Below are 12,177 nucleotides of genomic sequence, written 5' to 3' on the forward strand. Positions count from 1 at the left end.
TTTTTGGCACTGTTTTCGTTGTTTGAAAATATGGATTTGAATTATTTTTCTGGCTGGCAAGTTGTGAGAATTCCTAAAATTGACCAGTTGTTATTAACCCTCATGAAATTGAGGTTACATTAGTTAAATAACGACTTGGGTCAACTATTCAGTATTAGTCGTGAAACTGTCTAATATTTTTAAAACCTGGCTACATGCATTGCATGAAATTCTATTTCAGCAGTTGATGAAAGAGTTGCCGTCTGGGGAAAAAAATAAATTGTGTATGCCCATGGCATTCAGTACATTCACTAATTGTAGGGTGATTATGGACTGCACTGAAATGACTACAATTCACCCAAAAAATATGACAAGACAGCGGGCCACCTACAGTGCTTACAAACATCGCAACACTTTAAAAGCGTTAATTGGGGTTGCCCCAAATGCAGTTGTTACATTTGCCAGCAAGTTGTATCCAGGGCCGGTTTCTGATAAGAAACGCAGTGGTATATTGTCAGCCCTGAATGCAGGAGACTTGGTTCTTGCTGACAAGGGCTTCTTAGTGGCAGACATCTTACCACATGGTGTATCCTTAAACCTCCCACCTTTTTTTGACAACACCACAATTTACCCCGGAAGAAGCAGTAAGGACACGTACAATTGCAAAGGCACGGATTAACGTAGAACGAGCCATTAATAGGCTAATTCAACTCGTTCGTGTGTAAATTGGGCCTTTTTTGGCACTCGTGGGCCTTTAAAACGCTCGTTTCACTCGCGTTTTAAAATGGCTCACGCGTGCCAAAAAAGGCCCAATTTACACACAAACTCGTCAAATAAACTACCAATCTTTAATTCCACAGACATTAACACCGCATGCATCTGTGGTTTTTCAAGTATGTGCAGCACTGACAAATTTGCAATTTCCACTAATTAAAGAAGTTGAACAGTTGTACAATTATTAAATTCCTATGTATATTGTATCTAAGATGTTGTGCAAGGTATAAATTGTATTTTAAGTGTATATTATATAATTGTATTGTTCTGGTTATTTGAGCTAATTTGGTTCGCTTCCATGATTAATGTAATGCACTTACGAGTACGAGTGAGGTCACTGTTTTTCCCATAATGCACATTGCTAATCAAATCGCGCAGATCCTTCCCAATGAGAGATCCGCGACCGCCATTAATCAGTAATTTACCATCTACCGTAGAAAGCGGGTGAATCTCACACGTGGGTGGCACACCTTTGTCCACCATCTTTTAACTCTGAATGATCACATCCGAGAAAGCTCATCTATCGTTCCAACTATATTAATCTTATCGTTCTTATTTCGTTAAACCAAGCAGTGTACTTAGTTTCATTGTTTTTATGTGTTAAAGCGAGTAAACGCCATTTAAGTTAAACTGACCGTTGCATTAATGATCCCACGCCACGTCACTTACCTACACCCAACACCCATGGATCCAACACAAAACAGTATAAAGTGTTGTGTTTCCTTCATGTCAAAATATATGTGAAAGTAGATGTGTCTATTACTAATAAATGTAAATAAGTGTCATATATTTTATTTACTATATTTTCTGTGTGGTACAGTCACGCAGTCAGGTTTTGAATTCTGAGTTTTGAATTCCTTGCACTGAGTGTAATTAAACCATCGCTTCGATCTATTGCCTACCCGTTATTATGCAACAAATCACAACTTTTAAATGTCAAAAATACAAAAAAAAACAGGTTGTTTTAAAGTTTACTACATATTTTTGGTTTAGAAGTTTCTGCTTGAATAAAACATACATATACTTTACATATATTACTAAATATCATCAAGTACAGTAGAAATAATATGCGGTAAATAGCTATTTAGTTATATAAAAATTTTGTAAAAGGGTAATATTGTTGTCTCAATCATCGTCTTTTTCCACGACCATCATAAGGTTTTCCCTTGGTGTCCAAATAAACAAATAACATATTTTACGGCCCGTGATTGGTAAATTTCCCTGAATTTGGTGATAGTACTCATGTTTTTTGTTGAGCTGGAGTTCATCATCCGAATTTAAATACACAACGTAGCTGTGGTCAGTTTTTAATTCTTCACTAATTGTTTTTTCCCTGAACTTGAACGGGCATTTGACCTCAATAATGGCATCCTTCTCAACAATTCCATCGGAACTAGCACCAAGAAAACCACAGCTATGTAGCCAGAGACCGGTTGGTATAACCTTCTTTTTCATCTCATTTTGAAATTCTTTGATGGCTGTAGCTTCATGGACAATCACTTAATTTTCTGCGCGTTGAAACATGGGTTTTCCCCACGTATAATTCGTCAATTGTTTTTACCTCTTCTTCTTTAGGCTTTCTAGTTGCCCAACGACACTCAACATCTGTTACTGCTATGTTGTTGTGAGCATGTATACAAACAGCAGCAACATGATGACATAAGAAGTGACCTCTCGGACATGTACATGACACACTTTTTATGTCACCATCCATTGAAAGGTTGATCTAAAAATTTTACCTGTTAAAAAATATATACAGGGTGTCCCAAAAAAGACGAGTCCATAACTCCCTTATTTATCGGAGGATTTTAATTCTCTATACACCAAATTAAATGGTTGTTAATAGGCTACAAAACAGCTTCATAAATTCACGTAGAGCTCCAAGGGCTTCAAGACTAAACTGTCAAAATAATTTTTTTCAAATGGGATTACATACTTTTTTTTAGTAATTCTGATAGAGATTTTAATTCTGAAAACAACAATGTATCACAAGTATAACTTCACATAAAAAAAAATTACACTAACTTTTGAAACAAATGACGAGCACCAAGCGAAAAGCTATCAAAATGCATTGCGTTACAATGTAATTACCAAATGAAGGTAGCTGGAAAAACAAATGACAAATAATAACATGTGGGATTGCGCAGATATGCCGCCAATGTTTAACGCAAAATGGAACATAGACGATAGTAGCGTTTTTTTACATTTTTTTGGTGAAATTTTTGGTATTTAAGTGTATACTTGTGATACATTGTTGTCTTCAGAATAAAAATGTCTATCAGAATTACTAAAAAAAAATATGTAATCCCATTTAAAAAAAAAATATTTTGACAGTTTACCCTTGAAGCCCATGGGGCTATACTTGAATTTATTAGGCCATTTTGTAGCCTATTAAAAACTATTTAATTTAGTGTACAGATAAATAACGGAGTTATGGACTCGGCTTCTTTTTTGAGGACACTCTGTATGTGAATTATTAATCAGCAATAAATACCTCAACCCTGTAAGTACGGTTCCTCATACTGTATATTAAAGAACGAGTTTTATAAGGGTTGATTTGGCGCACGAATCCCAGGTGTAGAACACGACCCATAGGGGAGTTTTCTATAGGACGAGTGCGCCAATACCCTTATAAAACCAGTTTTTTATGTTATTTTTTAGAAGTTGCCCCCTAGTTTTAATTTTTAAATAAAAAAAATTAATTTTCAAATTCTAGAGAAATTCGTATTAATTGGTAATTCAAGGTAACGGATGCAACTACATATGCAATAGATGTTAAAAAGTAAAGTTTGAACATTAATATTGGAGGTTTTTTGGTGTAATACACTGAAATATTGCTAAAAATTGCTCAAGTACAGTGTACTTCTATAAAGCGATAAACGACTCCTACTGACTGACGTTTATAGACGTATTATAAAAGCAAATTCTAAAAAAGTATTTCAGGAATAAACTAATCTGGTTTGATTCCACAGCATTTTCGCCTGTTAACAATAATCTTCTTTCACCTGCTTCAGTAAAAAAATTAATTATTGTACCTAGAAAAGAATATATGATTTCAAGCAAGGTACAAAAATAAATACATCCACCTACAAATCCAGTGGAGAAGGTGGTATGCTTTACCCTTTAAATATACAATGACCTACCTGTCTTCAAATATAAACTCAATACTCAACACACCTTCAGATTTTCATTTCCAACAGAAACGAGAAATATGGGTTTAAACAAAAAATTTTCACAATATACACACTATCTTGACTTGTATTTTTAACTAATTATACAGGGTGGAACAAAAGTATCAAATATTGGCTGTAACTTTTTAATTTGACAATTTATGAAAAAATGTTTAATATAAAAGTTGATTGGTGTATTATCCTGCATCATCGGGTCTCTCTAGTTTGTTCCTATCTTCTTTTGTTTCGCTGCTATGGCATCCAACTTTGGTTTTTTAAATAGCACCCATACATTTTTTGTGTGATTTTCAAACAAGCGTATCTTTCTGTATTCATAAATACAGTTTTGCCATTATGGGGAAAAAGAATAAAAATTAAAAAAAAGGTGATAAAATTAACTTACTAAGGGGGAGATTCACGAAACTTTGCAAATTTACAAATCGTTAACGAAACGGCAAATACAATGCTTCAACAATGACGGTGGTCATGGTTTTGAATTTGCAACTCCTTATCGAGCCTTACCGAGTTTCGTGAATGACCCCCTAAGTAATAAAATGCAATATCAAGAATCCATAAATATCGATTAGGTCATTGCTTGGCAGTCAACGGAGCTCAATTTGAACATTTGGTTTAGTACTGATAGCCTTTTGTTATTGTAAAAGTTTTTGTGTTCAACTTTTTTTTTATTAAGTTCTGAATAAAATAATTATTTTACTTGTCAAATTTCCATGGCATTCTTAGCCAAAAATGATGATTCAATTTTATTACTTAGTAAATAATTTTTTTTAATTATTTATTTTTTTAATTATTCTTTTTTCCCCATAATGGCAAAACTGTATTGATGAATACAGAAAGATACGCTTGCTTGAAAATCACACAAAAACGAAAGTAAACGTTGCGATTTGTCTTTCTGCGTCGGGTGTTAACAACATGCTTCTGGAATACCTAAAGGATACCATACACCGATTCAGTGCGAAATAAAGTGAAAGAGTGTCAGAGCATCCTAATGTGATGGCTAATCAATTAAATGTGCGTGAAGTCAATGAAGTGCGAAGGCTAAAACGTCTGCAACCATCCGACCTAATTGCAGAACACAGATAAGTTAAGATTTAAGATCATACAAACAAATAAAGTCTAGATTTAAAATTTTGGTTCCTATAAATATTTAAATTGTTTTATTTCTGTCATTTAGTTCTCTTATTGTAACTCTCCAAACGTTCAGGTATTCAGTTTGCCTGGACTTCCCTATTGTTTATCCAAATCATGTAGAATGTTATTATTTGCGTTTGTTATCGCTTAATGTTCGTGGACCAACATCATTGAACAGTTGATGGTCGTTTGTGTGGAACATATCGAGAAGCATGTCAAAAATTGAATTTACTTGAAAACGATGCATATTGGGATAGTTCACTTGCTGACGCGTCAATTTCCGCTCATTCAAATTTTGATATGAATAATATTTGAATCATATTATGTACATGTTTACCATCAAATCCAAAGGAATTATGGGAAAAATATAACGATTTTATGACTGATGAAGTGATGAATGATGATATTCTGCATCAACTACGGTCAAGATGTTTAAACCTCGACATACAATTCACACCAGAAATCTATAATGAAGCATTATTACAAGGCGAACGATGCTTCGACATCAATGAATTGAATGCATTTTGTATAATCAAATGAAAAATAAAAATTAATTCAACAACAAAAACAAGTTATCACGGTTCGAAAATTCCGTTCCGTTCGTTTTTCGTTTTTTTTTTTGGATTTGGCCGGAGTGGAAGGCCCATGGGTTCCACTAATGCTTGGGGATGCACCATCGTTACTCGAACACCTCGAAAGTAACCTTAAAAGTAACGAATTCAGTAATTACTCTCGCTCACAGTTAGGCCGAGAGTAATCGCATGTTACCGCGACCGTTTTGTTTGTGTCTTTTTCCTTCCCGATCCCTCATCCTCCCGTTCGCTTGTCGTTGTCGTTAATCCTTTCTACCTTGCCTTCTTTTTTTGGTTTTCCTTGTCGGTTTTTCTTCGTTTTCTTTTCGTTTGCCCCCAGCTGAAGAGGCAGCTGGAATCGTGCCCTTATCCTCACAATTTCAGCGGGACGGTAGTTACCGTCGGGTTTGTCAGGTTGCGAACCTTGGCCCTACGACAGAAAAATTTGGCTGTTTCCTATCTTCTTCTTTCTTCACGGCCTAGAGTTTATCGGAGTTGAGTAGGTCTTCTGAATATACCGTTAACTTACCTTTCCCTTTTTTAAGACACCAACTCCATAAATTCCCTTCACCTTCTCGTCCCTGGACATTTTTTTTCCTTCCTTCACGGACCTCTCAATCCTACTCTCTTCATCTCCCGAAACACCTGGAGATGGTCTCGATCGACGGTTCTCATCGATGATCGACGGCGTAGGCATTTTGGCCCCCTTTGTTTTGATTTTTCTAACCTCTCTCGGTCCCGCTGTCGCGCGTCAAAAATTCGAGCACGCACGCACCTGTCGGTTCTCGATGTTCCTTCTGTCGACAGCTGTTAAGGTCTGTTTTCCTTCACCGAGACCGGTTAGACTTTTTTGGGCAAGGCGATAAGTTCGCGTTTGGATGCCACTCTTCCTCTTTCGTAAAAGTACCGTGCCTGAGTGAACTTCGTGGCAGCGTTTTCTTGTGGATCGTACCGATTTTCGGGATTTTCACGAAGTCTCCTGTGCCCGTCAGAAGAGTTGCGTGGTTCTCCGTTTCGTGCTGGATAGCGTACCTTTTGGAACCCCAACTCTGTCGGAATTTCCGGATCTTGGGAGTCACGGACTTTTTTTTGGCTTTTCGTCGCCCCAAAAAAAGACCTCACGCCGACTGAGTAACTCACAGTTTTCCCGTCGTACGTTACCGTAATGGCGTTCTCTTTTTACTATGAAAGGGTCTTTTAAGCGGATCTTTTACGAGGACCTTTTGTCGGACCCGTTCAAGCGGATTCGTCGAGTCCCATTTTTTTTGGCCTTCTTTCGTTTCTTTCCTTTCTTTCATCTCTACCGGAGTCAGCAGCGGCCTCAACAGCGGCAGGACCGCCGAGCGGCGAACCACCGCAGGACGCCGAAGGACGACGCAGGAGGCTCAGGTTAGATCGTTCCCGAATATTCACCTTCAGGAACCGAGTCCCCATTTTGCTCGTGTCGGGGTTATCTTCATCTCTCGAGGCCGTAGCAGTTTTTCGGCAGGGAGATAACGTCCCTTCTTTTGTGTTACTGTCTCTCTCTTCTTGTGTCGCGTATTTTGTCTTATATGTGTAATTTGAATCCGAACCTTTTTTTTATAATATTATTTGTAAATCCGACGCCGGTAGCTTTAGGGTTGCGCTTTGATTCGATACCGTTTGTTTTGCGGTCGCACCGAAGCTTGTACAAGTGTCGTCGGCGGCTCGAGGGAATTTCATTTTTAGTTTATATTTATTTTGTGGCGTTACCGGTCAGGACCGTTCATTGTTAGCGCCAAGACGTACCGCATTACGTGTCCAAGTGGTGATTCTGCATAATAGTGTAGGTCTTGCACATTCTCAAGTGCGGACCGCACCCCAGCAGAAGCAGATTGACCACGCGCCTCGATCAGTGCGGACGCATTATTATTTAAGCTTTTAAGATTAAAAGCTAACATCAGAAGTGGGATTGTGACATATCGTGCCCAATTTAATTTTTTTTTCTTTATTTTATTCTTTCCTGTTGTTAAAACAAAACAAAAAAGTCTCTGTGCCGTGCCCGTGCAAATGGAGGATGAAAACAACTCGAACAGTGTTGAACCTACCGCTGCGGTTGCCACTGGAGCGGGGAACACCACCGAAGATAAAACCGCCCGATCATCCTTGACCATTTTACTTCGTGGTTTGTTGGACCACGTGGATTCTGGACCCACAAATGTGTTTTCTGGATGAGGTTTGACTGACGGCAATTTTTTTTTGGTTAAAAATTTCCGGTTGTGAGGCCGAGACAGGTGAGTGGTTCTCCTGTTGCAGCCTTAGATCGTCGCTCGTGGGCCAGCGCAAAAAGAGACCTCTGCGAAAATTTTGCAGGCAGTGCTAATTTTAGCAAGTTACAAATGATACTTTACTTTAATTGTAATTACAGTTTGAATATTCTGAATTGGCAGAAGCAAGATGTTGCGCACTGGTTCGGTTGTGCGGAAGAAACAAAGTTTCAGCGCCGCGTTTTTGAAAATATCTTGGTCAAGTGGCGAGTGCAAATTCCTAGAAGAATAATTTGTCCAAAATTATATAATTACATAATTACATTCAAAACTGTACAAAACTTAAAGTATACTTTCCACTCATTTCCACTAAGACTGACACGGATTAATTAAGCCAACTAACGGAATTTGTTGCTGCATTTGCCGCAATATCAGTTCTAATATGATAAAAAAAAAGCCAGTTCATAAACACTAACAGCAAAATACTAGAAATACCAAACAGAACTAGCATTAACTAAATTAATAAAATGTTTGTTATCAAAGTTCCTTTTAAACTGTGAGACTCTTGACATTGCACTTTGACAGCTTCCCTGAATTCATTACATTTGTTTGTGAGGTTAGGTAGGTTAGGAAAAATATGTCAATCATCAAAACGGCGGTGGTTTTTAGAATATATGCAGTTATATCAGTTTATAAAACGCACTTGGTGTGTGTGGCTGTCTCCCTTTAACACATGTGGGGCAGATTCGTAGTTCGTTGCCTCTGCCGCGTTCGCTATTGAGATGTCGTTCTGTGCGTCTCACTCTGAACTATACGATTTGAGGAACATGGAACTATTGACGTGCGTCGGTCTCGGCGCGGGCGTAAGATGTCATGATGTCAACCAAACGTCAAAAATTGTCATGAAACAAGGAAAATGTAATTCGATTTAACCAAAGCTTCGGAAATCGGTCTAACCAACTTAATGTGTGTTTGGACGCGGACGTGTGTTTTGAGCTCTCTGAATATCTTTGCTTATATAGTCTTGGAGGTGTGGTTTAATTTGTTTAAGTTGGGCCCCAACTCAATCGACTATCTTGGGTGAATACTTTTGTATATTTTAGTGCTTTTCATATCAATTAGGTAAGTTATATTTGATTTTGTTATTCGTTCGCGATTGCTGAAGCATCGGCTCGCTCCTATCGTCATAGGTTTTTGCCGCTGCGATAGCCGGGCGATAACCGGGCAGGTGTTTTTGCAGGTCTCACTAGATTTCGTGTTATTTACTTTAATCTATAACGATTAATCATACTTCATTCTTTAACAATCATTATTTAATTAATTTAGTTAATCATGCCACCGAAAAAATGCTGTCATTGTTTTGAAAATGTTAATTCAAATAAGCCGTCAATTCATTGCGACGCCTGCAAATATCCATTACATGTGAATTGTTTGGAAATGAGTACGGAGGAAAAAAAACTAATCACCAATGTTAAGTCAGCCAATATAAAGATCTTTTGCGATCGTTGCAACGTGTCTTTGTCTGCGATTTCGGAAGTTAAAGCCTCTGTAGACGAATTAAAAGCAACTTTTGAATCTCGCCTCGAGCAGTTAGAAAATCTAATCAAACAATCGACTTCAGCGCCTAATGAGAAGGAATCTGTTATTAACGAGTCAGTTGAAAGATCATGGAGAGCGCGAAACGTCATAATTTACAATGTAGACTCGTGCGAAGAAAAGCGGGATGTAGACATTGTGAATGATATCCTGAAGGTCTGTCATGCCTCCCTGGTAGTAGATCCAGGGTCAGTGGCTCGTATTGGAACAAAAATTACAAATAAACCGAAACCATTAAAAGTATCCTTCAATACTCCTGATATGGCGCGGCTCTGCTTACGGAAGAAAGGGAATCTCATCCACCATGCCCAATTTTCGAAAATACTTATTCGAGATGACAAAACTCCGCTACAAATAAAACATTTGCAGTCTTTAAGAGAAGAACTTAACATTATGCGTCAGCAGGGGGATGATACGGCAACTATAAAGTACGTTCACAACATTCCTCAAATTGTTAATAAAAAAAACTAGAAACTGGCAAACCATTTAGCTTATCCATTTTATACACAAACATCTCGTCAATTATGGCAAAACTTGCTACACTTTCTACTGATATCGCGAAAAGTAATCCTGATATAATTGCCATAAGCGAAACATGGCTACACTCAAACATTGCAGATTCAGAAATATCTATTAATACCTATACTATATTTACAAAGGATAGAACTATATGTAAAGGGGGTGGGGTCTGCCTATATGTTAAGGACTCCTTACTACACAATTTCAAAACTACTGTCGTAGATATCGAAACAGATCCATATGATTCACTTTGGGTTAAATTTTATAACAAAGTATTTACTTTCACGCTTTGCTGCTTATATCGACCTCCTGATGGTACCACTTTAAACTCCGTTGCTCACGATGCGAAACTGAATAATACATTAGAATCATGTTTTACAACTTTATCTAATTTAGTCGTGATAGGTGACCTAAATTATTCCAATATCAAATGGAATGAAGGGATATATCAATCGACAAGCAGCCGTGAAAGTGACTTTATTTCAATGCTCAACCACAATAATGTATCGCAGTTAATTTCTGAACCCACTCGCTTTAGACAGAATCAACAACCATCCATTTTAGATCTTTTATTAACAACAGACCCAGATCTGATATCACAAGTTAATGTTGGCGACCCAATTGGCATCTCTGATCATTGTAGAATAACGTTTGATATACAAGTCCTAGTGTACAATACACCCAAAATTGAAATAAAAACTTATAAAAAAATATCTTATGCTTCTGTTAATGACGACTTAGCCGGGCATGACTGGTCCTCCTTTTACCAACTGCACTGTGTTAACTTGCAATGGCAATATTTTCTCTCTACAATCAACCAATACCTGGAAAAAAATAGTTACATCAAATCGCATAAACAAGTTGTGTCCAAACCATGGATTGATCACTCTCTACTCAAGATGATAAATCATAAGAGGCAGCTCTGGCGGAATTTCAGGCGCTCCGGTGCTCCATCTGATTACGACATTCACCGCAATTTCTCTAATCACCTGAAAAATGTCATTAATGAAAAGAAAACCAAATTTGAAAATAACTTACTAAATAATCCTAAGGCATTTTATGGACATCTGCGTAAACATCTTTCCTCCAGAGTCAGTGTCCCAATCGTTCGTAATCTTAGCGGAATTTTGTGTGGTAGCAGCCTCGAAACTGCAAACGTTCTGGCAGGGGTTTTTGCATCAATGTTTAACACCAGTTCAAACAATAACATACCCACATTTATTCATCCTTATGTCACACACTCCGACACTTTGTCCAATGTCTTATTTACAGAAGAAATAATTTTAAATGAAGTCAACAATTTACCTGTGAACTCTGCGCCTGGCCCTGATGGTCTCACTTCTAAAACTATTAAGTTATGCTCCCAAAATTTGATTGGCCCTCTATGCAAAATCTTTCAAACATCGTTAACAAGTGGCAAATTGCCCACACAATGGCTTGAAGCCGTTGTAACGCCAATATTCAAAAAGGGAGATAAGTGCAAGGCAGAAAACTACCGGCCCATTAGTCTAACATCTAGCACGTGCAAACTATTTGAGAAAGTGCTAGTTAGACAATTACTCGAATTTCTACGAAATAAAAACGTTGTACCAATAAACCAACACGGGTTTATTCCTGGCCGTTCTGCCATAACAAACTTGCTTACCTCGTGTAACCAGTGGACCAAACTGCTAGACACAGGAAAAACCGTTGACATTGTCTACTTAGACTTTAGCAAAGCATTTGACAGAGTGCCACACTCTTTACTCCTACATAAACTCGAAAGATGTGGCATCAATGGACATGTCTTAAACTGGATTGCGGCATTTCTGTCCTCTAGAACGTTTGCTGTTAAAGTGGGTTCTGTGCTCTCAGACAAGAAACTCGTTATAAGTGGCGTGCCGCAGGGCTCGGTGCTTGGTCCGCTATTGTTCACTCTCTACACATCTGACTTGCTTGCCAGATTACAATGTCCTTTTGCAGCTTACGCAGATGACGTAAAAATCTTTAGTTCATCCAATGAATGTAGACATATTAACAAGCTACAAATTGATTTAAATTTTGTGACTGAGTGGAGTGATCAGTGGTGTTTACCCTTGAATCCGGACAAATGTTCCGTCATGTATCTTGGTTTCAACAATAAAAAAAATATATATCAACTTGGAAACCGAGATATTACTGTAGTTGAGAATCAAAATGATATGGGCGTTC

At 37.7% G+C, this 12,177-nt stretch overlaps 1 long non-coding RNA gene across 1 annotated transcript; it reads right to left on the bottom strand.

The window, feature by feature from the left end:
* Positions 1–5,696: 5,696 nt before the first annotated feature.
* LOC138129350 (uncharacterized) lies at positions 5,697–8,316 on the bottom strand. The gene is made up of 2 exons (XR_011159202.1): positions 5,841–8,316; positions 5,697–5,775 (listed from the first exon to the last, which is right to left on the bottom strand). It is a non-coding gene; the product is annotated as an uncharacterized lncRNA (long non-coding RNA).
* Positions 8,317–12,177: the final 3,861 nt, after the last annotated feature.

This window comes from Tenebrio molitor, chromosome 4 (genome assembly GCF_963966145.1).
Source record: "Tenebrio molitor chromosome 4, icTenMoli1.1, whole genome shotgun sequence".
Classification (NCBI taxonomy): domain Eukaryota; kingdom Metazoa; phylum Arthropoda; class Insecta; order Coleoptera; family Tenebrionidae; genus Tenebrio; species Tenebrio molitor.